General features: G+C 50.5%; 2 long non-coding RNA genes across 2 annotated transcripts; one reads left to right on the top strand and one right to left on the bottom strand.

The window, feature by feature from the left end:
- Positions 1 to 107: 107 nt before the first annotated feature.
- On the bottom strand, positions 108 to 22,684 carry LOC119037473 (uncharacterized). The gene is made up of 6 exons (XR_005080208.2): positions 21,471 to 22,684; positions 19,905 to 20,038; positions 17,659 to 18,631; positions 6,636 to 6,826; positions 3,746 to 5,973; positions 108 to 2,521 (listed from the first exon to the last, which is right to left on the bottom strand). It is a non-coding gene; the product is annotated as an uncharacterized LOC119037473 (long non-coding RNA).
- On the top strand, positions 4,830 to 7,034 carry LOC128627490 (uncharacterized). Its single transcript, XR_008391676.1, has 3 exons — positions 4,830 to 4,910; positions 6,742 to 6,871; positions 6,957 to 7,034. It is a non-coding gene; the product is annotated as an uncharacterized LOC128627490 (long non-coding RNA).

The raw sequence follows: 22,684 nt of genomic DNA, 5'->3' as shown, positions 1-22,684 counted from the left end.
TGCCTCCCACTTACTTCCAGGAAGATGATTTCTGAAAGCGGTCAGTCCTTCACCCAGCCCCCAGCCCCTCACCCCCAGATTCTTGGTGTAGCCCTCTAGCCCAGCCTGGATCCTGTGACCCTGTGTGTCCCCAATCCCTCTCCTCTGTGTTTCCAGTAAAGCAGGTTCTCAGAGCCTTTTGCCCAGGGACGCATAATTTATTTATATCTCAACAACGTGTGAATCCGGTTCAAGGGATTTGCAATGTTCACAAGGATTGGATCTTAAAGAACCGAGACTCTTAAAGGTTAGACTTCCTGTGTGAACTGGGCGGGGGAGGGGCAGGCAGACTAATGGCTGGAGGGCCTGGCAGGCAACTTGGAGAGCGCAGCAGACCAGGGGCAGTGGTGACGTCCTCAGGGTGCCTGGTTAATGTGAGGGTCCCATGCAGGTTCACAGGGGACAGCACTCAACTGAGACACTCTAGAGTCGGGGGAAGAAGGCTGGTGTCCTTTCTACATCGTGGCCAGAACCAGGTCTTGCTTCTTGGGGACATTCTGGTCATACATTTCTCTCCGTGATTTTTTTCAGTAGAAGCTGGAGATATGGGTTTTCTGTGGAATCTTCTGGTTGTTACATGCTGGGAACTAACTTCAAATTTAAAAATTCTTCTGGGGGAGGGGGAACAAGTAATGCCTTCTATGGGCCGAATCTGGGCCTTGAATGCCCCTTCGTGACCTCTGCTGAGGGTGACAGTTGGAGAAAAGCAGGACAAGGTGCCACAGAGCAGATGCTCCCCAAATCACGAAGTGGGAAAGGAGGCATTGGGGTGTTGGGGGTTTGACCGAAGCTGATCGGCATCTCCCAGGATGAAGCAAAATGAAGAATGTTCCTCAAAGAAAGATACGACTTTTTAAATGCAAGCAATGTTTTTATTATATATTAAATAATACCAGATATTAGGGGATGCTGTTTACTATCTCAGGTAATGTGTGAATATTCTTTTGTTTCAAAATTAAATATGGTCTTTTATATTTTTTTATTTAATTGTTGTTCAAGTACAGTTTTCTGTCTCTTACTCCCATCCCAGCCCACCCAGAGATATGATTTTTAAAAGCTGTGTGGCGCCGCCACTCAGCCATCCACGTGTGGCCACCCACGTGAGACCACATGGGCCATGAGCGAAGGGGTTGGGACCCCCGAGGCTGAAAACCGCAGATGTGGGGTCACCGCCAAGCTCGTGCTTCCCTATGACCAGCCCTCAGACTGTTTCCTGGGTGTGGGGCAGGAAATGTCCTGACAGAGATGCTCTTAACAACCTCAGTGGTCATCTGTTCAACCCTGATGTTTCACCCAAATCCACTGAGCCCCGAGAACACACTTCTTGCTCTGGATCTCACGCGGCTGTTTTATGGCCGAGCTGAGGGCTCCCCCGACCCAGGCCCCGGCTGCTGTATGTAGAGCTCGTCTTGAAAATCTTCCCCGTCCCTCACTTTGTCATCACCCCAAGGAGGAGGTGTTACCACGGGCCCTGGGGACCTGAAAAAAATCAAATACAGCTTCATTTTGGTATCTTCCTAAGACTTTTCATATCAAATATTTTGCAAGGCAGGGAAAAAAATCCTTCTCAAATCCTGAACCCCTGTTTAGGGCTCAGAAAAGATAGACATCAAATCATCTGACGCTTTGTTCAATTACGACGAAGAGCTTAGTAAATGTACACGCCCGGCACTCTGCAGGGATGTCCGGTCCGCAGCCCAGGGTTGCTGTGAATGCGACCCAACCCCAAACTGTAAATTTACTTAAAACATTATGAGACTTTTTTGATCCTGTGATCAAAAAAGTTATGATCCTGTGTCGCAGTGAATTTAACATGTGGCCCAAGACAACTTTTCTTCCAGTGTGGCCCAGAGACACCAAAAGGCCGGAACCTCCTGCCTAGAATGTCACTTCATTTGATCTGCATTGCTCCCACCTTTGACAGTTGGTGGGAGGGAGGGTTGGGGAGGCTAAGGCATGTGTCCAAGTGATGGAGCCAGGATTCAAACCCACACGGTCTGATCCGAGCCCTAAGGTGATAAGTATGGTCCTACAGCCGCACTTCATCCCCGACTCACATCCCAAGAGAGAGCAAACACTTCATAGCTCCGTGTTTTCACCATCCTGGCATCTGGGGGAGGCCCCGGTCTCATGCAAAACACCGCCCTGAGCCCCTCTGTCATTCTGTTTCTTTTCAGGCTTCAAAAGTGTGGTCTTCCGTCAAGATGCCAATTAGGGCAGGAAGAGATGGTCCTCTCTCAGTAGTTAACCATTCAACATTTACGGAAGAAAATCCTGGAAGGTTTATTTTAAATATGGAAGTGTCAGCCCGAAGGCAAAACTGTAAGAAGAACTCTTGAGGGGGACCGGGGGCAGCCCTAGAGGAGCACTTTCTGCACTTTAAGCAGATGTCATGGAATGTGCATGGTGGGGCGGCGGGGTCTCTGGGTCCCGGAAGAACACACGTAAACAGAGGCGGTCACTGGAGTCATCATTTTGACACCTGAAAGGGTGACAAGAAACCTTTAACCGGCCGATAATCAGCGGAGCGCACGGTCATTGTGTGTAATTCAACCGGACGACAGGCTCTCACATTAGTGGGCTGGCCGGCCCCTTAGATGCATGTAATTGTTCCACATACTTAGCACGGAGGTGGATAGAATTCAAAACAGCTTCCTCATCTCTGACATGCATCCAAATTTTTAATAGCAGCTAAGTACCTCACTAAACAATTGAACAAAATAATGCATTTAAGCCCTAGAAAACCTCTTTGGGCCTCTTTTTATGTCCACATTTTACTGATGGAAAATTGGTTGTAATTCAAATTTTTAGACTTGGGCACCTGTTGTGCAGTACATTTTTTTTCTTCTCTTTGTAAAACTGGAGCATGCTAAACTGTTGGAGGAGTTCAGCAATTTTGATCCTTCTGAAACTAGCTGTCAGATTTAATCTGTGCTAAAGAGGGAGAAGGCAAATGTATTCTGAAGCTTGTTATGTGGTTTACGGATTATTTTCACAATTTCTTTTCCATCAAGTAGGGAATATATTAGGCTCTCAGAAAGCACGTAATGAAATGACCAATTAATTTTAGCAGAGTGATCCTGGTGGCCCTGACAGGACAGAAATGATTAGACCCTCTTCCACCCGCGTCCCAAGGTCAAGTCACCAAATACGACTGATTACATTTTCTAATAGCTTCTCTATGCCCATTAAGGAACTCTCAACGCTTCAGACTCTCCACGGATTGCAACATTCAAAATTCGCTCGGATGGCCCCTGACAAGCAGAAATGTATTCTCTATTCTTTAACCACATAAACAATAGCTAACCGCTCGTAATTGACTTTAAATTGATTGCAGGTGGCTTCAGAGAAAAGCAATTTCTACACCAGTTAACCTCTTAATTAAAGTGTATTAAGAATACCATCAGGTGTAGAAATTTCTGCTACAGCAGAAAATTATAACCTCGTTGACATTCGTGTATCAAAGAATTGCTGTCCGGTCCCCCAGGGACCAGGTTACCTATTGCAGTTCTTGCCCCGCCAGGTCGACTCAGACCTGGCTCGCTGTGGAACCGCAGTCCTCCCAGTGGGTGGGGTGGGGGGAGCGCGGGAGGGGGATGGGAAATAGATATTGTTCAGGGCATGCATGATGCTGTCCTTGTACTTATGGCTGCAGGAAGTTACTTTTCTCAGGGGATGAAACCTTTTTGTAAAAACCATAGACTACCTTAAATGCTCTGAGACATGAGAAAGAGCAGAGCCACGTTTCAGAGAGGGGCTCTTCCGTGCATTTCAGGGAGACGCTGTCCATCCCGGTCCACGAAGTCCTCGCTATGCAACAGCGGTTCTCAGATCAGCATCAGTTGGAGATGGTTAAAAATGCAGATTCTCGGGCCTCTTGGGCCCCCCACCCAGACCTACTGAAACAGACACACCGTTTGAGCAAGATCCCCTGGGAGTGCTCTGAGGCCATTATGGTTTAAGGACTGTTGCTCCAAGACAATGTTAGTTTGCGTTTCCCATCATCTCGGGAATGTATATGACCTTGGAAACATTACCACTGCGTCGGTTGGGTGGAAACAAACAAAAAACAATGAAACTGATTGCTCAACCTTCTGCAAACCAAACAATTTCCTCTGCGTTTTCCACTTCTCACCTCCCTTCTTTCAATACTCTCCCGGCCTGGCTGTGAATTCAGTCCCGCTGGGACAGGGGACACCCGGGTTCCTGACTTGGGCCGGTTTCAGAATTAAGCTGTGTGGCTCCCAGGACTGGGGTAATCGGACACTGGTTGTGTGCCCTCTTGGCACTGAAGCTCTTGGCTCATGCTCTTTCTTGAATTGGCCCCACACCTGGAGATTTTTTTTTAAATCCTCACCCAAGGATATGCTTATTGATTTTAGAGAAAAAGAAAAACATCAGTGTGCTAGAGAAACATTGATTAGTTCCCTTCCTTGGGCACATTGACCAGGGATTGAACCCACAACCTTATGGTGTATAGGATAAGGCTCCAACCAACTGAGCCACCTGGCCAGGGCCACATCCTCAGGCTTTGTTGCTGTCTTTTGAACTCGCATTTTTTATTTTGCCCACCTGGCCCTCAGTTATCTGCTTCCTGCACTTACCTGTCCAAACTTAGGGTTGTGGCACTGGCCTCTCGCCTACCCCATAGGTGGCAGCCTGTAGCCTCCTTTACTGTAGCTTGAGGTAGTTAAAAGGAAGCTGCAGAAAAACGCAGCTGTACTCTGCACCCAGGTGCCACTGGAACAGTTGGTCTAGAGCCGGGAATCTCAGCTTTGGCTCCACATCAGAATGCCCTGAGGAGATTCAAATTGTCTGATGCCCTGGGTCCCAGCCAAGATCAGCTCCAGTTGGGATCTCTGGTCCTGAGCGTGAGTAGTTAGCTACGCAAAGCTCCCAGATGATTCTGACAGGCAGCCACGGTGAGTGTGAGTGGGGAGCGACTCCCCCGCCCCCCGGCCATACTCAGCCGCACCCTGTCCTCCGTGCTTCACAACTGACTTCCCCTTCGATGCTGCCCCATCTCTCTCCCCACCAGCACAGCATTTAGGCAGCAGTGAGTGACGAACGTCGGGCTTCTGTGTGTGTTAGCGGGAGAAAGGATAGGACAAAGGGGAGGGAGAAAGAACCTGCATGCGTTGTCAGTCCTGTTTCTAAGATGTTTCCCCGAAGGGGTAGTGAGGCAGCCGCCCAACTTCCTCCCGGGTAAGGTGTACAACTAGTGCAGACAAACCACAGAAAGTGGGACAGTGTGACCCAGTAACCCTAAGCACGACTCAGACTAGAAGAAAGGCAGACACGGCATGCGGGAGGGGACTCAATGTAGATACAGCGGATGTTTTTCCATTTGCAAATATCCAAAACAGACACATGCTCCTCGTTGTGTGCCCCAGTGGCAGCTCATTTGCACCTGTCCTGAGCACCCTAAGTGTTGGAGGGAAAGCGGAGAGGGCCCCGGTGCTCTGTCCACGTCCAAGAGTAACAGGTGTTAGAGAGGACAGCAGCGGTGCCACCCCACTGCCCACCACGTCAGGGCCCCTGGGCTGGGCTCGCCCCGGGTGGGTCTGCCTGCCAGGTCGGGACACCTGCTGTAGTGAGCCGGAAGCCGGGGCTCTCCAGACAGGCTTCTACTGCTCATCTGTTCGGTTCTTTGTGGTCAGGAGCCCCTTACAATGGCCACAGTGAGCTCGTTCTAAATGTCTCCCCGGGTGGGCACCGGAACTGCTCCTGAGGACTTGGCAGACATGCAAATGCCCCGGGAGAGGGCCCCACCCGGGAGCCACTGAAGCAGAAACCCTGTAGGTGGGGCCGGCAAGCGGTGCCCAGGAAGTCCCGCAGGCAGGCCTTGGCATCTCACACTCAGGTCTGAGAGCCGGTCTTGGACTTCGCACTCCCTTGCAGAGGGCTGTGTGTGTCCTCGGGCATCTTCTTCTCCTGGTGTGGGAAGGGGACCTGGCGTGGGAAGGGGTCAGTGACACTGCCTGAGCAGAGGCGGCTGGCAGTTCTCTTCCTGACGTCTGAGGCCTCTGCTCTCCAGGCTCCTGCCTATGGTTCGGACGCCTGACCATCCGGCTTCCTACGGGTAACCTTTGCCTGGTGAACCTGAAGGAGCTGCCGGCTCCTTCCTGCCTGGGTTGCCCTGCCAGGTTCTAGTCCTCCCCACTCTGCTTCCTTCTTTCTTGAGAGCAGAGGCCCAGCCTCACCCTCGAGGCGTCCGGGGCTCTGGTGACTCAGCTGTGACTGCCCTTTGTGCCTGTGGGCACCTGCCTGGCCTGTTCCATTCGGGTAGCTTCCGATACGCTGATACTGGCAGACACTTTTGAATGAAAGAATTGAGTATTCTTTGGTTCCCCGAATCCTTCCACCTGTATTATCACATCATTATAGCTCATTGTTAGGCTTGAATAAAAAACTCAGGTATTATTTCTATTTAACAGTCGACAATACTGAGACCAACCCAGGTCCGGTTAATAGAGCAGCAGAACAAAGACAGGAATTCGGAGCTCTTAAGTCCTGACTCAGTGCGCTTTCCACACTCTTACCCTCTCTCCCCACTGGCATTTCCCTCTCCCCGCCCCCGACCCCCAGTAGCTCACCGGGAACATTGTGTGCAAGGCCAGATTTGTAATCCGCAGTCACCTACGACAAGCACTGGTTTAAACTGGACGAACTGTGAAGAATGTACTTCAATTTGTCATGCAGGTGCACACCAAAAGATTCAGCAGCAGATGAGAGGAGGATGCTGAGGCCATGCAGCGGGGTCCCCTGCAGCCACCGTGATTGGTTCCTGGCATCAAATAAGACTCTGGTGACTGGCAGAAGTGATGGATGGGTCAGTGGCTTTTGCAGGGGTTGAGAAATCGAGAGCTTTTCAACCTGAACCTCTTACTAGTTCACATTTGCCTCTCATTTCTTAGCAGGATCAAGAATAAATCTGGACATGTGAGAGCTGATGGGTTCTCTTTAGGGTCTTCGGCTGGAGGCTCTCGTCCCTGAAGGCAGGTGCTTTGTCTCGGGAGGAAGCACCTGTCTCCTAGCCTGGGCCTGCCCAGAGGGTGTGGGTGGCGGGGCTGGGCTGGCAGCTCCCAGTGTGCGCTGGGGGTGGGGAGTTGGGTGGGCCCCTTACCTACCCCTGGTTCTGGCCCTGTGTCTCAGCCTCTCAGGGCAAGCCTGTGACCTGGTACTTGGATTTCGATGTTAACCTCAAGTGCCTGTCCCCTCAGCCACCGTGACAGAGGCCTTGACCACTGAGCACCCACCCCTCACTGCCCCTGGGCCTCGGCTTGCTACCCATGTGGACCTCCAAATTCTAACCTCACCCAACCTATGGGAGGCCAGACCAGGGCCATGCCTTCTGGTTTGGCTGAATAACTTGGACTCTGGTTGTGGGTTTGCCTGTGAGACTCATATAAACCCCCCTCCATGTGTCATGTCGCCAGCTGGCGCTCTTGTTCCCTGTGCTTTCTAGATGATCCCCCTTGTCCCCAAGGTCAGCCCACTGTCAGTACAAGTCCTTCCTGGTCATTTCTGACCTGTGGCTCCTGTGAGTGGCCCCCACTCTCTCCAGCTCAGCAGATGGCTCAGTCTTCACTCAGTTCAATAAGTAGTTGTGGGAGAAAAAATGTCTGTGTGAAGAATGGAATGGATGGATGAATTGCATTTGTAGAAAGGGGACAATCAGCGTAGCCAATCGGCACTGGCTTTTAACCACTAAGCTACAAAGAACGTACCATCCCTTCCCGGGGTAGTCTGGCCCTGAATGCCGCAGGTATCTCTGTGCCTTCTCCCAGCGGGTCTGACTTCTCCGTTACTGGGAGAAGAGCCTGACTTCCCTGAGCAAATGGCAGTGGAGAACATGGCCGTGATGGGTCGAAATAGAAGGGGGACAGGAGTGGCTAAAAAATAGCTTCTCGTGAGCACTTTCTACCATTCCAGGTACTCTGCTGGATGCACGGCACCCAGAGCCCACTCAGTCCCTCCACCAGTCTTAGAAGTGTCATATCACTCCAGGGGACAGCTAAGGACACTGTGGCAAAGCCAGACTGTGCCTCCAAACCTGTGCTCCTACCCAGCTGGTGAATCTTCCTCCCTACAGGCTTGGGGCCTCTGCCTGTCAGCTAACTTCACCCTTTCATTTCAGCCCCAAGAAGCGGTGGCCTGGTGGTCCATCTGCCATCATTGTCCTGTGTGATGTGTTTTGCCAACCATCTTCTATCTGTTGCTATGTAGCATCCACAGAATGTCTGGAAACATTGAAAAACTAAGTTGACCAGCTCGTGAAGGGATTTCAGCTCACATGTCCTGAGAAGATGACCAGGCTTGGGTCTCTGTCCTGTCCTGGCCGTGTGACTGTAAAAACTACTGGCCATCTCTAGAACTGCTCGCTAGCATTCTGTGCCTCTACAGTGTTGTCCACAAATAAAATGAGCTCTCGACATAGGAGCCCCCTGTAAACGGGAGGGCACCACCCAAAATAAAAATTATCATGATGTCAGAAAAGCGGTGAACTCTTTTTTTCCACTGAACTCACTAGCTCCCTGTGAGTCGGGGATGGAGACAAGATCTTTTCTGGCTGGGCTGCTTCCAGCAACAATACTTTCTACAAACACCCATGATGGTCCTAACATGAGCCAAGAACTTTTATAGGTATTTTCTCTTTTCAGAGACCAGAGACAAGACATTTATGACCAAGTTACTGCTGTATCTTCTCACATTTGGGCAGGGATTACATCTGCTGTGGATTAAACACCCAGAGCTTGACAGGACCAGGTCAGTCACTGGGATTCAGACGCCACAGTTTGATGTTAAAAGCTCTACATTTTCCTGATCTTGCCCTGGCCTCTTGCCGCCGGTGAATCTGTGTGGCCTCTGAGACAAGGTCAAGCAGCTCGTTCAAGGAGGCAATTTTGCCCCGTGCATTCCCCACCAAGAGAGCAGAGCTGAATCACAGCGGGTACCTCCCAGCTCCTAAGGCACGCCCTGCTGAGCATGCGTCGGGCCCGGGCAGACTTCTAGACAGTCTCATTACCGGCTTTCTCCTTTTTCCCTCATAGCTTTACTGGCTGGGTGTGTTTAGGCCTTAGCTTTGTTGTTGTTAACTCTGTGCCTACTTTTTGATGCTTCTTTCTACGTGTCCTAGTAAGAAAGAGGTGACCAGGATTCTCCCCCAGGCCTCTGAGTCTGGGTCTGTTCGTCTCCTCTGTGGTCATGGGCCTCGGCAGCAGCATTGTGAACACCTTCAGGGTCGGTCTCTGCCTCTCGGGCCAGTGGCTGTGGCTTTGCCTTGTACCAGAGGAGAAGCAGAGAACAAGCCCCTTCCATGGGAAACCCCTTCAAACATAGCCCAGACTGGAAATGAGGCAGGACACATGGTGGCCCAGACTGCAGGCCTCCACAGCCCAAATGACGTGGCTTCCAATCCCAGATCTTTTACTTGTAGCTGCATGTGCTTTGGGCAGCTACTGTCCCATTCCTGATTTTCTCCCATGGAGCATGGGAGGGAGAGGTCCAACTCTGCAGGGAGGGTAGGCGTTGAAATGAAGAGAGGAGGGCCTGGCACAGTGTCTGCGGGACATCAGTGCTGGGGGATGTTTGCTATCGTTGAGTATTTTCTGCCTCAGACAAAGTCGGAATGGCATCTCGTCTGTCATTCAAGCAGCGCACGTTTATGGTCCCCCCCTCCACACACACCACTGTGGTTTGGAAGATGGCCTCATTGGGCCTCCTTGATCATTTTGGAGGTCCCTTGTTATAGGGGGAAGGATTTAAGTGCAAGAGGGAATGAAGAAGGAGCGAAGCCTGCATCCTTAGGCAAGAGAACCCCAAGGACCTGGACAAATGACCTGCACAGAGCTTGGCTCTGCAGGGGACAGAGGGAGGAGCGGACGGGGAGAGAGAGGTCACCCGGCCACCATGGCTCTGCTGCGTGAACTGTTGACGGAGAGGCTGCCTCTAGAAAGTTCACTGAATCTTGCAAAACCATGACTACCATAGTAGGAAAGTTTGCCAAATTATGCAATTTGTAGCAAAATGCTCCTTTCCACCCCCATAGTGATGTTCAGCTTCTGGCTATGCCAAAGTACTTGCTGGCAAGAAAATCTTTTTTTTTTTAATTTTATTTTTTGACATATGGCAAAAGGCAGGGAAGTCAAGAAAGAACCCTAGAGAATTATTTTCTAAACTTTTATTAAAAGGATGCTCTGGATTTGGCAAAGTGGCATGAATCCAAACACACGAGTCAAAATGAAACTCGTTGTAAACCTTCTCACTGGGAGAAATTACTTCTTGTGAAAGTTTTGGATAAGTAATCTAATGTACAGATACATGCTTATAAGCACACAATAAAGATGTACAGGGACATTTAGTGCAGCATTTTTTAGTAATTTTGAAAAACAACTGGAAGGTCCAAAACAGAGAGTAGCTTAGAGTATATGGATTAACAGACACCAGAGAACCACTCAATTAAAGGTCTACATCCATGTTGATATGACGTGATGTGCGATGATGCCGTGAACTGAACGAGCAAGCAGTCCATTAGACAGTGTATGTGTTATTTGGTTTCTTAAAACATATGAGGATATACAACGCTATATACAGATGGTATGTTATAGGATTGTACACTTGAAACCAATATAATTTTGCGAACCAATGTCACCCCGATAATTTCTCTTTAAGAGTGGGAAAAATGTATAAAAAGGCCTAGAAGGAGACTCCAGATCACACACTTGCCCGTGGGGAGGAGACCGGGTCGAGGCTGGGTGTCGAGAGCTCTGACTGTTTGCTGCCTAAGCTTCTCTACTCGGTATTTTAATGCCCCGTAAACATTCACCCTTGTGTTCACTCACTCCTTGCTTTTCCTCTTGCCAGTAGTGGCTTCATCTCTCAGGACTGAGTGTACGTCTCAGCTTCTCTGGCCACCTCCCTCCCTTCTCGGCTTTTCTTTCTTCCTTAGCACGTCATCATCTCCTAACACGCTATGCGAGTGTGTTTTATTTAGGAGTCTTCTTTACGTTCTGTCTTTCCCCCATAACAACAGAACAGACCTGGCGTCATTTCTGTTCACTGCTCTGCTCCCACAACCTGGAATAGCATCTGGCCCTTTGTTGGGAATCATGTACCTGTCAATTACCTACATGAGTGAACATTCGTGCAGGACTTTGGTAATAAACTGTTAAGTGTGTGTATGTGTTCACATGCGTGTACTGTATACATAGGTGTATGTTTATGTTTATGTCTGCTTGTGTATACGTGTATATAAAAATGCAACACTTGTTCAAACTGTGACAACTGCCAAAGACAGGCATGAAGAGTGGAGGTGTGAAGGCCCGGGGAGACCCTGCCGCACAGGGCACTCCTCCGGCCTCCTGTGAATTCCTTACCCCTCTATTCGGAGCTAGTTTTCCTCCACTTCCTTCATTGGTACCCCAGTGTCTTGCACATATGAGGCACTTAATAAATATTAAATAAAGGAATGATGTAATCACAGACTTTTAAGATTCTTAATGAGGAGGGGGAAAAAAACCCTTCCATGAATTTCAAGTAGGAATAAAACAGAGAAGAAAGCAGAAAATGCAAGAAGTGTTCATTGACACATCAGCTTGAAAAAGCCAGGAAAGTGAACATCTGAATGCTTCATGGTAAAATGCGAGCAAAGGCAGTCTTCCAGTAGGGGCAGCGTTACGTCCTCAGGAGGCTGGTGTGTTCTAAGCAGCTCCTTCACACCCCCTCCACCTGTGCCCAGGGCCTCGCTACAGGACAGTGCGATTTTTCAGCCCTTCCCAAGAATACTTCAACCAGAAGCACTTCAGATGAAAGCACAGAAGAGTCAGCAAATCCTCGCCATGTGCCGCCTCTGGGCAGAAATAAGAACATCTGTTCTCAGCATGAACCCTATTAGCTTCATCATTCAGCTTTCAACGAAAAGAAGAAAGTACTCAGGAGTCATCGGCGGCAAGGCAGCAGCCCGTGGAATATCTTTTAAAGAGACTTCTTGCCTTGGCCGGTGTGGCTCCATTGGTTGGAGGGCCGTCCTAAAAACTGAAAGGTTGCAGGTTTGATTCCTGGTCAGGGCATATACCTAGATTGTGGGTTCCATCCCCAGGTTGGGCACATACAATCCCGGGTCCAGGTGTGTACCGAAGGCAACCAATTGCTGTGGACCACACATCAATGTTTCTCTCTCTCCTTCCCCTCTCTCTAAAAGCAATAAAAAAAGAAAACGTCTTCGGTGAGGATAAAAAATAAAATAAAAATAAAAATAAAAATAAAAGGAATTCGTACCATATTGTTAAAATTTTATGAAAGGTATATGCAGAGGGGTATGTTTTAATACTCTAAAAGACAGCGTGTACAGGGGAGGGTTCATGCTCAGTGGACGCCCCTAAAACTGAAGAGCCGCTGTGGGTATTTACTCAAAGACCCTCTTCTCTGAAGAGGCCCTCCTGACACATGAACTTCTGTGTAACCTCGAGCAAGGCGCCCGACTTCTCTGAGCCTCTGATGCAGGGCCGCGGCTGTTCTCGGTGGGTGCTTCTCCACCAGGAAGGAACAGGCACCCAGAGTCTGGCGGATCACGGCCACCGGAGTGCACGGCGTGCAACCACCTCGACTCCTGCAGTCAGAAGAAAATGCCGCCGTGCCGGTCTCTGTGTCGAGGGGTGGCCCCAGCCACAGCTCAGCCTCAGCCACAGGCAGTGGATGCGGGTCCAGCTTTCGGCTCTGTGTGTCCCAGGACCGGACTCTCCCTGGCTGCCTCTGCAGTGACATGGAAAGAAGACGCCACCCCCTGCTTGCTCAGACTGGGGGAGCGGCTCCGCTGCGACTCTCTCCAGGGGCATCCAACCTGTGGCCCACAGGCCGCGTGCAGCCCGGGGTGGCTGTGAAAGCAGCCAACACAAAATGACAAACTTACTCGCTGGCTGGTGTGGTCTAGTAGATTGAGTGCCCGTCTGCAAACCAAATATTCGCGGGATTGATTCTCAGTCAGGGCACGTGCCTGGGATGTGGGCAGGTGCTTGGTGCGGGGTGTGCAAGAGGCAACCACACATGAATATTTCTCTCCTTCTCTTTCTCCCTCCCTGCCCCCCTCTTTAAAAATTAATAAATAAAATCTTTTAAAAATTGTAAATTTGCCCTGGCTGGTGTGGCTCAGTGGATTGACTGAGTGCTGCTCTGTGAACCAAAGGGTTGCTAGTTCAATTCCCAGTCAAGGCACATGCCTGGGTTGCAGGCCAGGTCCCCAGTGGGGGGAGCTTGAGAGGCAACCACACGCTGATGTTTCTCTCCTTCTCTTTCTTCCTCCTTTCCCCTCTCTAAAAATAAACAAATAAAATCTTTTTAAAAAATCATAAATTTGCTTAAAATATTATGAGATTATTTTGTGATTACATGCCCTGATGTATTTAATGGGTGGCCCAAGACAACTCTTCTTCTTCCAGTGTGGCACAGAGATGCCAGAAAGCTGGAAGACCGACAACTCACATATGTGACATATGACATATTTATGTCAAAATATGGGTTTTTTATGACAAAAACCCATACTTCAGATGGGTTTTTGCCTTGTGTAACTCTGACTTACGTAATTACAGTATTTGCATGAAAAGAGCCCTTACCCCTTCTCCATCTTCCCTCCCCCACACCCAACCTCCTCGGCTGTTCTCGCGCTTGAGTCCTGCCGCTCTCTGTACTGATCCAGTAACCATGCTTGTCCTTGTCCTTTGCTCTTCCCTAGACAGTTCCTCAGGGGCATGGACTGTCCTTTTCCCAGCTCAGTGGCATTTTTAGTGTCTGGGAGGCTGCTCCCCACAGGTCCACAGCCCCGCTTGCTGAGTGGAATTCTTGCCTTAACCCTGGCAACTTGAAAAATGAATTATTGATTCCATGGGCTGAGATCTTTGAAGATTTTCAGTCTCAGAGTCACCATCCAGTCAGAGAAGTTCAAAGAGTGGACTCACCGACTGGTTTATTCAGCTCTCAGAAGTCATTTATACTTCAGTCAAGAGTGACCCGAGGACACGCTGTTCCCGGGGGCACTTGTGCCTCTTCACAGATGGTTACTGGAGGAAAGGACTGTCCCCTGCTCTGTATGTCAGGACCCATGAACACCATGAGCAGAACCCTGCCCTGCCCACGGGCCCATGATGCACTGGATTCTTGCTCTGTACAGCAAGGGACTGGAGGGCATTGGAGCAGCAAAGCTGGCCTGCACCCCAGGCCCCGTGCGGTGCAGCTTGGGGCCCATTCTGGGGCCTCAGCCTGCTCTGTGCACTGAGAGGTCTGGGCTACTGGTCTATCCAGAGGCCAAAACCTGCAAGGACAACACCACGTTTCTAGGGCGGCTCCACTCCCTACGCTCCCTGCCACCTTCCGGAGTCTCTTCTTTCCTTCTGGAACCAGCTATAATTTACTCCCAGGGTTTTAAGGTGGGCTCTGTGCTACCTGGATGTTAAGTAATGTCATTCATTTCAATTTACAACGATACAAAGTCCTAACACCTGCGCACATGTAAGGGAATCCGGTGTGCAGTACATTCATTGAGAAAAGCCACATTATGTACAGATGTCCTAAAAGAACCTTCCACTGCGCAGACCTACGAGGTCATAGCCTGTACTGAGCCTCCATAGAAGACCTGCATGGGAAGGCTATTGTGCCAAACCAGCCAGAAGAGAGGGAGATGGAGAGAGCCACGGGTCAGAGCCCACGGAGGCAGGCATGGAAAACTCCAGAGCACCCACTTCTGCACTCTGACAGCTTCAGGGACAGGCAGCCCCCGGTAGACAGAGGAGCCCTCGGTCACTGTTGCTAAATACAGAGGATACAGCCTTCCTCCGCGCCAGGCCGTATAAAACTAATTCTTTATGAGTTTTCCTGAGATCCCCATAAAAAAATCATCAAGTGACACTTCCAAAATGAAAACTTGCAGACCTTCCAAGCAAACTAGAAGCTGGCCTCATAGCTTCTCAGACAAAGGCATTTGAGCAAAGCCAAGAGCTGGGGACTTGCACAGCTACCGATTGGACCCTGGTGCTGGAAGTGTGCCCCTCGCCCGCTGCGCTGGGAGGGACCCGGTGCCCAGAAGGGGCAGTGCTGCCCCAGCCCGACCGCTCAGGAAGTGTGCTCTCATCTACGCACCCCTGTGTAATTTCAGGAAAGCTGGTTCTGTCCACTGCGGATTTTTTGACACTTAACTCAGGAAAAATGAGTTGTCCAACAGTGATTTCATGCCCAACAAACCTGGCATCTGCGCTCTTAGCCATTTCTTCCCCTTCTTGCAGAGAAAAGGGATCCAGGCGTTTTCCAAGGGAAAACAAACTCCCAAAGCTGAAAGATTGAAGTTTTGAAGTTTGTTTAATGTGGAACCTAAGGAGGGGGCTCTCAAGTTGGCAAAAACGCTTCCCTCCCACATGGCTGTTAAATCAGCAGCAGCTCCAAGGGCTGTGACTCAGAGATGGAGGGCCCGAGCCGTGTCCCATAAACACAGTGTTTCCAGGCCCGTGTTCCCGATTCCTTGTAGCGCAGGGCAACTCAGGGTCGGGGCAAATAAGGTGAGGACGCCATTCCAGTTCCAGTTCTGAAGCTGGGTGTTTTTTCTTTTCCTTTCTGTTAAAGTTTAGGTAGAAGCCAAAAGGACTGTTTTCACTATTGTCTCAACCTCAACTGCTGACAACCAAGAAGTAGGAACACTTGGCAGGATTTCAAATGCCGTTGTTCTGTGTTGCTTTGACATGGGTCTCTTTTTCTGCCTTGCAGTGGGCCAGAAAGCTGGGAACACTTTGTCTGTGCCCCCTCCCAGGGCTTCAGGAGCCTCCCCGGTGGCCCTCCAGGCAGCCTCCCAGGGCAGGGTTATGCCAAGACGGACACAGGGTCTCGATGTGGGGGAGCACTGGGAGCCCAGGAAGAGAGCCCAGGAACAGGTGGCTGCCTTCCTTGGGGACAGGCCCACAGCACACCTGCCTGCCATGGGGCCTGTGACCAGAACAGGTGACTGAGACTGCCATGAGTGCCCAGGACGCTTGCAAACCCTGTGTGAGTGCACAGGCATGAAGCAGACCTGGGAAGGGTTCTCTCCCTCTCCTCTCCCTTCTCCTCTCCAATACCCACATTTCTCCCAATGTCTAGGATTGACATGGTTTGCTTCTACCTGCGTTCTCTCATTTGGTCAGTGTCACCTCCTCTTCCCGTGCCTCCCTGGCCTGTGTCCCCCATGACCCAGAGCTTCCCCAGTTCTCTTCTTCTATCAAAGCCCCCAGCTGTGTGTGGCATTTCCTTTGGGTTCCGTTATCATTCAATGGGAGCCAAGTTATCTGATAACATAAGTACAGCTGGCCTGCCAAGTCTCCCGGGGAACGTAGGCATTCATCCGTTTCTGGAGAAGTGTTAACCCAAGATACGATTTGAAGCATGAAAGACCAGGGCTTGGTATTGCAGGGCGCACGCACGATTTAGAAGTAAATAGTGATTTCGCCAGCTTACGTGACAGGGAAGGGAGAGGTCGCGCTGGCCTCAAGCACAAGTGGAGAGGGACTCTGCCAGGACTGTCATCGCAGCTCTCGTCTGTCTGTCCCTGGGCCCAGTTCTTAGCAGCCTCTCCACTCAGCAGGGTCCACACCCCTGGAGGGTCTGGGGCCACATATCTTTACAGTTCTATGAAGATTAATGATTTCTTTCTTACAGTCCCAGGAGAAGACTCTGATTGGCTCAACTTGAATCACATGCCTACTTCTGAGCCAATCACTGTGGCCAGGGGATTCAGCTAGTGAAAGAAGAGAGTAGGACAAACAGGGATGTCTGTGAAGTGACTGCCCCCAGCCCACAGCCCACAGCCACGCCGGACACCCAGAACCAACCACGGCACTCCTTCCCACTGAGCCCTGGTCATCTTCCCAATCCTCAAGGTGCTCTCCAACCATTGCTACTGACGGGTCCAAGTCGTGGCCTGTATTAAAACCCCTTGGTCACTCCACAGTTAGGTAACTTCTAAGGTGCTTCCCAGCCTTGGCATTTAATATTCTAAGGCGTCGATATAAAGCAGTTACTTAAGGCCAAAGAAGACTCGGTGCGTGCAGGGAGCTGACTCACTCACTCTTTAGAAGCTGTCCTCATTTTAAAACTAATCTGCTGGACCCCTGGAGCCCCTCCCCTTTTTCACCAGGCGGACTCTGGGTTGAGTCAGAGGCTCCATCGCATCTTTGGAGAGTGACCCTTAATCCTTCCCACACTATTTGTCCCTTCCTCCGGGGCAAGGCCCCTTCAGTGCTATCTGCATTTTAAATCACTCTGTCACCAGAGCCGCCGGTATCTGGTCCCTTCGGTCAGTTCCATCTCCCCGGCCTTCCTTTCTGCCTACGCAGGTTCGTTTCTTAGCAGATTGTCGTCAGCATCTGTTTGTGATACAGTCTTTCCCATAAGTCAGTGGGGCAACTGCTCACCTTGCTGTCTGCTGAGCGTCCAGGCACCAAGCAATAGACAAGAGGCACATGTAACTATGCTGTTCACCCAGCTTTTATTGAATGCAGCTTCACACAAAGTAGAACATCAACATACATTAATATCCTACTCACGCTCTGACAATATAAGAGAAATATCACATATACACACAGCAATCAATGGGAGGTAACAAACCTGAGCCCCAGAGTCTCAGTCTGCAGGTCCGGGAGACAGCAGGGTGGCCAAGGGAGTCCTCAGCATCTTGGTAGGAGCCAGGTGGGCAGCAGGGCAGGTGAAGTCCTCAGTCCAGCAGGGCAGAGCCTCTGGCTGCCGGTGCCGAGAGATCAGCGTGGCATGGAGCAGCCCTCTGGGGGTGGGGCTCGGCGGTCTCAGCAGTGGTCTGGAGCCTGCCTCAGTTGTACCTTGAAAGTGGTGCCTCCACCCTTCTGGGCCTTTTTGACAAATGTGGGGGTTTGCTGAGGAGCCCATCTGTGGGGGTCCCGCTCTGCAGACACGGCTACTCTGACCACCTGTGCAGATATCCTGGTTGTGTCTCCTTGTCAGACGTGTCTGCTCGGACTGAGGCAATTTTCCTCTCGAACCAAACTGTCATGGCTGACGGACTGTCATTCTAGTTGATGTAAGTGACTCCACTTTGTCTTACATACTTCATGCTGTCTCCATTGGACCAGTGACATTCTGTTGGTCCCGCTCTCCACATGGTTATGAAACAGGAGCTCTGTGGGAGAACGGGGCAGCACCCTCTTGTCCTGCTGCCACCCAGGACTGTGGTTTCTGTAAATTCTCTTGTGAAACAACAGGCTGGACTTGTCTGCTTTGTCCTTTGGCCTCCCAGCAACTCCTGCATTTGAGGCCATGTTGCAAACTCAGTCTTTTCAAAAAACACCTGGACTCCCCATTTCCAGTTGCATGAGGACAAAACTACATGGAGAGAACAGCACCCAGGACTGGCCCGACCTGCACTGCTTAACCCCAGCGCTGTGCATCAGAAGTCCTGAAATGCCACCCAGTGCTTTGCAAAAGCTTAACGACTATCCTTGCTGCCCAGGTCATTGCCCTGCTCCTCCATAGATTAACAATCTGGGTCAGGGCAGGAGAGGATGCTGAGGGTAAACTGGAAAGGTTGCAGGTCAGTTCACTAGACGCTCTGCAATGGAGAGGAGCAAACAGGAGATCACTCCCCCCCCCCCCCCGTGGAGGGCCCTGGCCCTCAGCATTTCCACCGCAGGACTAAACCGGATGCCTTGTGCTCCTTTGTGTCGTCCGGATTCCCTGCTCCTTGACAGGATGATGGTTCTATTATGCCGCACCCTGTTGTGTTTCTGTAATGGCTTAATTACTGTCTCTGGGCTTCTGACTGAGCACTGGGGAGAGGGAAGACTCTGACCTGTCAGCGGCAGTAACGTGCCCCCAGATTTAGTTGTGCCTACATTGCTCAGGTTCACATCGAAATTCAAAGTGTTGCCAAATATATGTTACAGGTAAAGAATGTATTTTAAATTCCTTTGGAAGATGAATTAAGCTTCAGTCAAAACACATCCCAGAGAGAGGAGCTGCGATGTTCTGATGCGTGGGGCCGTGCGGCAATCCACCCAGCAGGTTCTCCCTCCACACGGTGGGAGACCGCTCTGGCCCATTCCTCGAGACTTCTGGAAGAAGATGTTTCTCTTGATGCCTAGTCTGGCCAAGCAGAACCTTAGAGTCTCGTTACTAAGCCACATCTGTCAGTATTTAAGATGTAGACAAAACTGGATCTGGTTCACTTGGATGGCCATGGTACACTGCCGTCTAAGAAGCCAACGCCAAGTGACTGCCAGCATTTCCGAGTGCTCGTGGGGAGGCGGGAAGGAGGGAAGGCACCCGTCACATCTGCCTGTAGTGCTGAACATCAGAGGAATCTGCCGTTTTATTAGCTTTTCTTTGAACTTTATTACAAGTTTATATTAATATTCATAATAACAAGTACAGATTGAACGCTTCCAATCGGCCAGTGAGGGGCATCGTATTCTGACTCTGCCACTTTTATAGCACTATTTTCATTTAAAAATATTTTATGTTTGAACATTTTTCCAGCTTCTCCTTATGTGCATGGAGAAGCAGACCGCCTCACCCCTCCCAAAGCCTCAACCAGCCCAGGTACAACCCTCGAAGCTCAGACCTTCCCCAGCTGGAAGGAATGGAAGGGGGTCAGGAAGGGGCGCACTATTCACTCTTGAATAAAATGGACTTCTGTATTTGATCAAACCATTCTGATGAATCAAATTGTCTGCATAAAGAAAGTTGTCCTTTTGTGCACATCACTGTGGAGGGCCATCACCGGACCCCCAGCACAAGCCAGGACGTGGGAATAATTGCCCTGATTATTCTTGGAAAGAAAAACGAGTTACTTCGCTTCTCTGCATCTGTTGAATGAGAGTCACCTGGGCTCAGTTCTGTGGCACTCGTCTCCTCAGTCCTTTACTTCCTGTTCCAGGTACAGACACCAACTAGACAGCCCAGCGTTTGCGTGAGACCGGCCTTCGAAAGGTGAGAGAAAGGCGACAATGGAGTGGAGCTGCAGTGAGAGAAGAGGGAAGTCAGGGGCTTAGCAGGGTGAAGAGTCGACCCGAGCCGTGTGTCTGCATTCACTCCCTGCCCCCGCCCGAGAGCCAGAACAAGACCGAAGGCCTGTGATCTTGTCGGGAAGGGGGTGCAAAATTTAAGGGGGTGGGGAACAAAACTCGGCCATCAAGGCAAACACCACTTTTAGCAATGCTTTCTAAAAATTAAGATGAATGCAAAGAATAAAATCCATGACAAACAGAATATTAAACTTTTAAATACAGACTGACCAGCCTTGCACGTACACAGCTGGGCCGCATCCTCCAAATTACGACCCTCGCCCTGGGTCCCCTGGTCTGTCCCCAACAGTCTAAACATGCTCCCTCCATAAAATAATAGGCTCTCAAAGGTCATCTTTGTGGAGATCCCAGGGAATGTCGCCTGCGGACATAAACCCCTGTCTGTATCCCTGGCTCTGTGCTGGAGGGAGGGGCTCCGATACACTCCCCGCCCAGCTGGTGGGCAGAGGCCGTGGAGACAGGCAGAAAGCCTCCGGGAGAGGGATTTGAGGAGACCGGGGCATTGGTAGATCCAAAGACCTAAGCACAGAATCTGCAGCCTGACCCACAAAGCAGAGTGAACTGGCACTGAATCGAAACTCCTGAACCAGCCACTGGCATAATGGAGAACTTTACTGAAGTCTTCCAGACTCTTAGGAATACGTGAACCTCTTGTTAGGCTCAGTCCACGTTTGAAGCTATCTAGATATTTGGGATTTTACCAAACTCCGGTGTCCCAGACAATACGACTGACAAACCTATCTTAGGGAAAAAGCAGTAAGAGAAGGAAAGAGAAAGAAGTAAGGGAAAACTGGTACAGGTGGACTAGAGATGGGACAGAAGGTAAGTATCCGGTAGCATCAGCAATAGCTTGGAAATTAGGTAACTAACATGCCCTTTGGCCTTAAACTATTAAGTTAGTGTAGCATAGATCACTATCAATAATATTCAAAGTCAATCATTAGGTGAAAACGCCTATCTCAGGACAGCAAGATTTGATTGCAACTCTGTTATTTTTAAAAAAAGTTGATGAGTGGTGACATTTCTCTTATCGACCACACTCTTCTGGGCTCAGGTGAGATTTTCCCAGCGAGGCCTCAGCTTTGGACGTCGGTGCCCTTCCCCACGTTTTCCCATCACAGGCAGATCCTGATGGAGTCCATTTAGCGAGAACTCCCCGCCGTCAATATCCTGAGTGCCCTTGGTATCTAATCAGTTGCCTCCTCTTCCGCTACCTCCCCCGTGATGTCTGATCACCTGGCCTGCCTTCTGCAAGAATCGTGTTGGGTCACAACAGCCAGAATCGTCCTCTATTCCTGATGCTTCCTCCTAGTAATTTTATGTCCACCAACACCCCCTGCTCCTCGGCTGTAAATGCCGACTCACCCGAGCTGTGTGAGGAGTTGAGTTTATTCTCTCTTCCCGCTGGTCCCCGAGCCATTGTGATGACCCCCTTTCCCACCATCTTTAATAAGTGTCATTGACAAACTCGTCTTTCACACGAATCCGGGCTGGTCCTCATGGAAGAGAGAATGTTGGTTCTCTATAGCCGACCACACAGTGAACTGGTAGGAAGCACTCGTGAATTCGAAAGACAGTTGTGAGCAAACAAAAATTTGTTTCGTTTAGGTGATGAAATCATGACTCAATTACATCTTGAATTTCTATTTTTATAGCAATGTTATTTTTGGAAAAAATGCAAATATATCAGCCGTAAGAAGGCTGAGTTCCCCATGGAACCCTTGCTGGTTGCTGTGGCTGCGTCCGTCATAAACCAACCCAAAACTCAACGGTGTAAGACAGCCACCATTTTACTGTGGATTCCGTGGGTCAGGACGTGGGACTGGGCACAGAAGTGACAGCTTGATCCTGCGCCAGTGTGTCCGGGCCCTTGGCGAGAAAGACCTGAGGGTCGGGCTCACTGGGCTGCTGGGAACTGGAGTCGCGGAGGGGCTCCTTCTCCTGTGAACCTGCCCAGGAGGAGGGCGAGGCCCCGGCTGCAGGCAGAATGCTTCTCTTTCGTTTTAAGCATCATTCCCTCCTGCTAGGGTGAGTCACCGTGGCCTCCCTCCCCCCCCGCCCGAGAGGCCCATCCACTTGGGGACACAAGATTCGGGTCAGCCCCCGGACCCCCGAGTCAATCTGCCACCATCAATGCTTCTCTGACTGGGGACACAGGTGACCTGCCACCACCATAACCCTCGACAGCCCTGAGCACCACTACTACACAAATGATTGTTTTTCTCCTTTTGAGGCACAAGTCTACACGGAGGACAGGAAGCCGTGAAACAGAACTGAAAATTAAAGAGAGAGGAGGGAAGGAGGCCCAGAGGGAGTCAAAAAAAGACATCAAAGAGCAAAGGAGACTCTGCGTAAGTTACCATGGCGACGGGCTGTCCACCAGGTTCCTTCCCCAGAAGCTGAGCCGCTTTTTCCCCAGGGCCCAAGTCTCTCCCAGCCCAAGCTGGGTCGGAGGCACAGACACTGCTCCACATTGTCCAGCTTTTTGCCTCCTTGTCACATGCTCGAGTTCACGCCAGCAAGCGCCCGGCCCCCAGTGAGCCCTGAGACTTGAGTGCCTTGCCCACGTCTACAGGGCA

This window comes from Artibeus jamaicensis, unplaced genomic scaffold (assembly GCF_021234435.1).
Source record: "Artibeus jamaicensis isolate MK-2021 breed Jamaican fruit bat unplaced genomic scaffold, CSHL_Jam_final contig_415, whole genome shotgun sequence".
Taxonomy (NCBI): domain Eukaryota; kingdom Metazoa; phylum Chordata; class Mammalia; order Chiroptera; family Phyllostomidae; genus Artibeus; species Artibeus jamaicensis.
The sequence above is the reverse complement of the archived record's forward strand: the minus strand, read 5'-3'. Positions and strand labels throughout refer to the sequence as shown.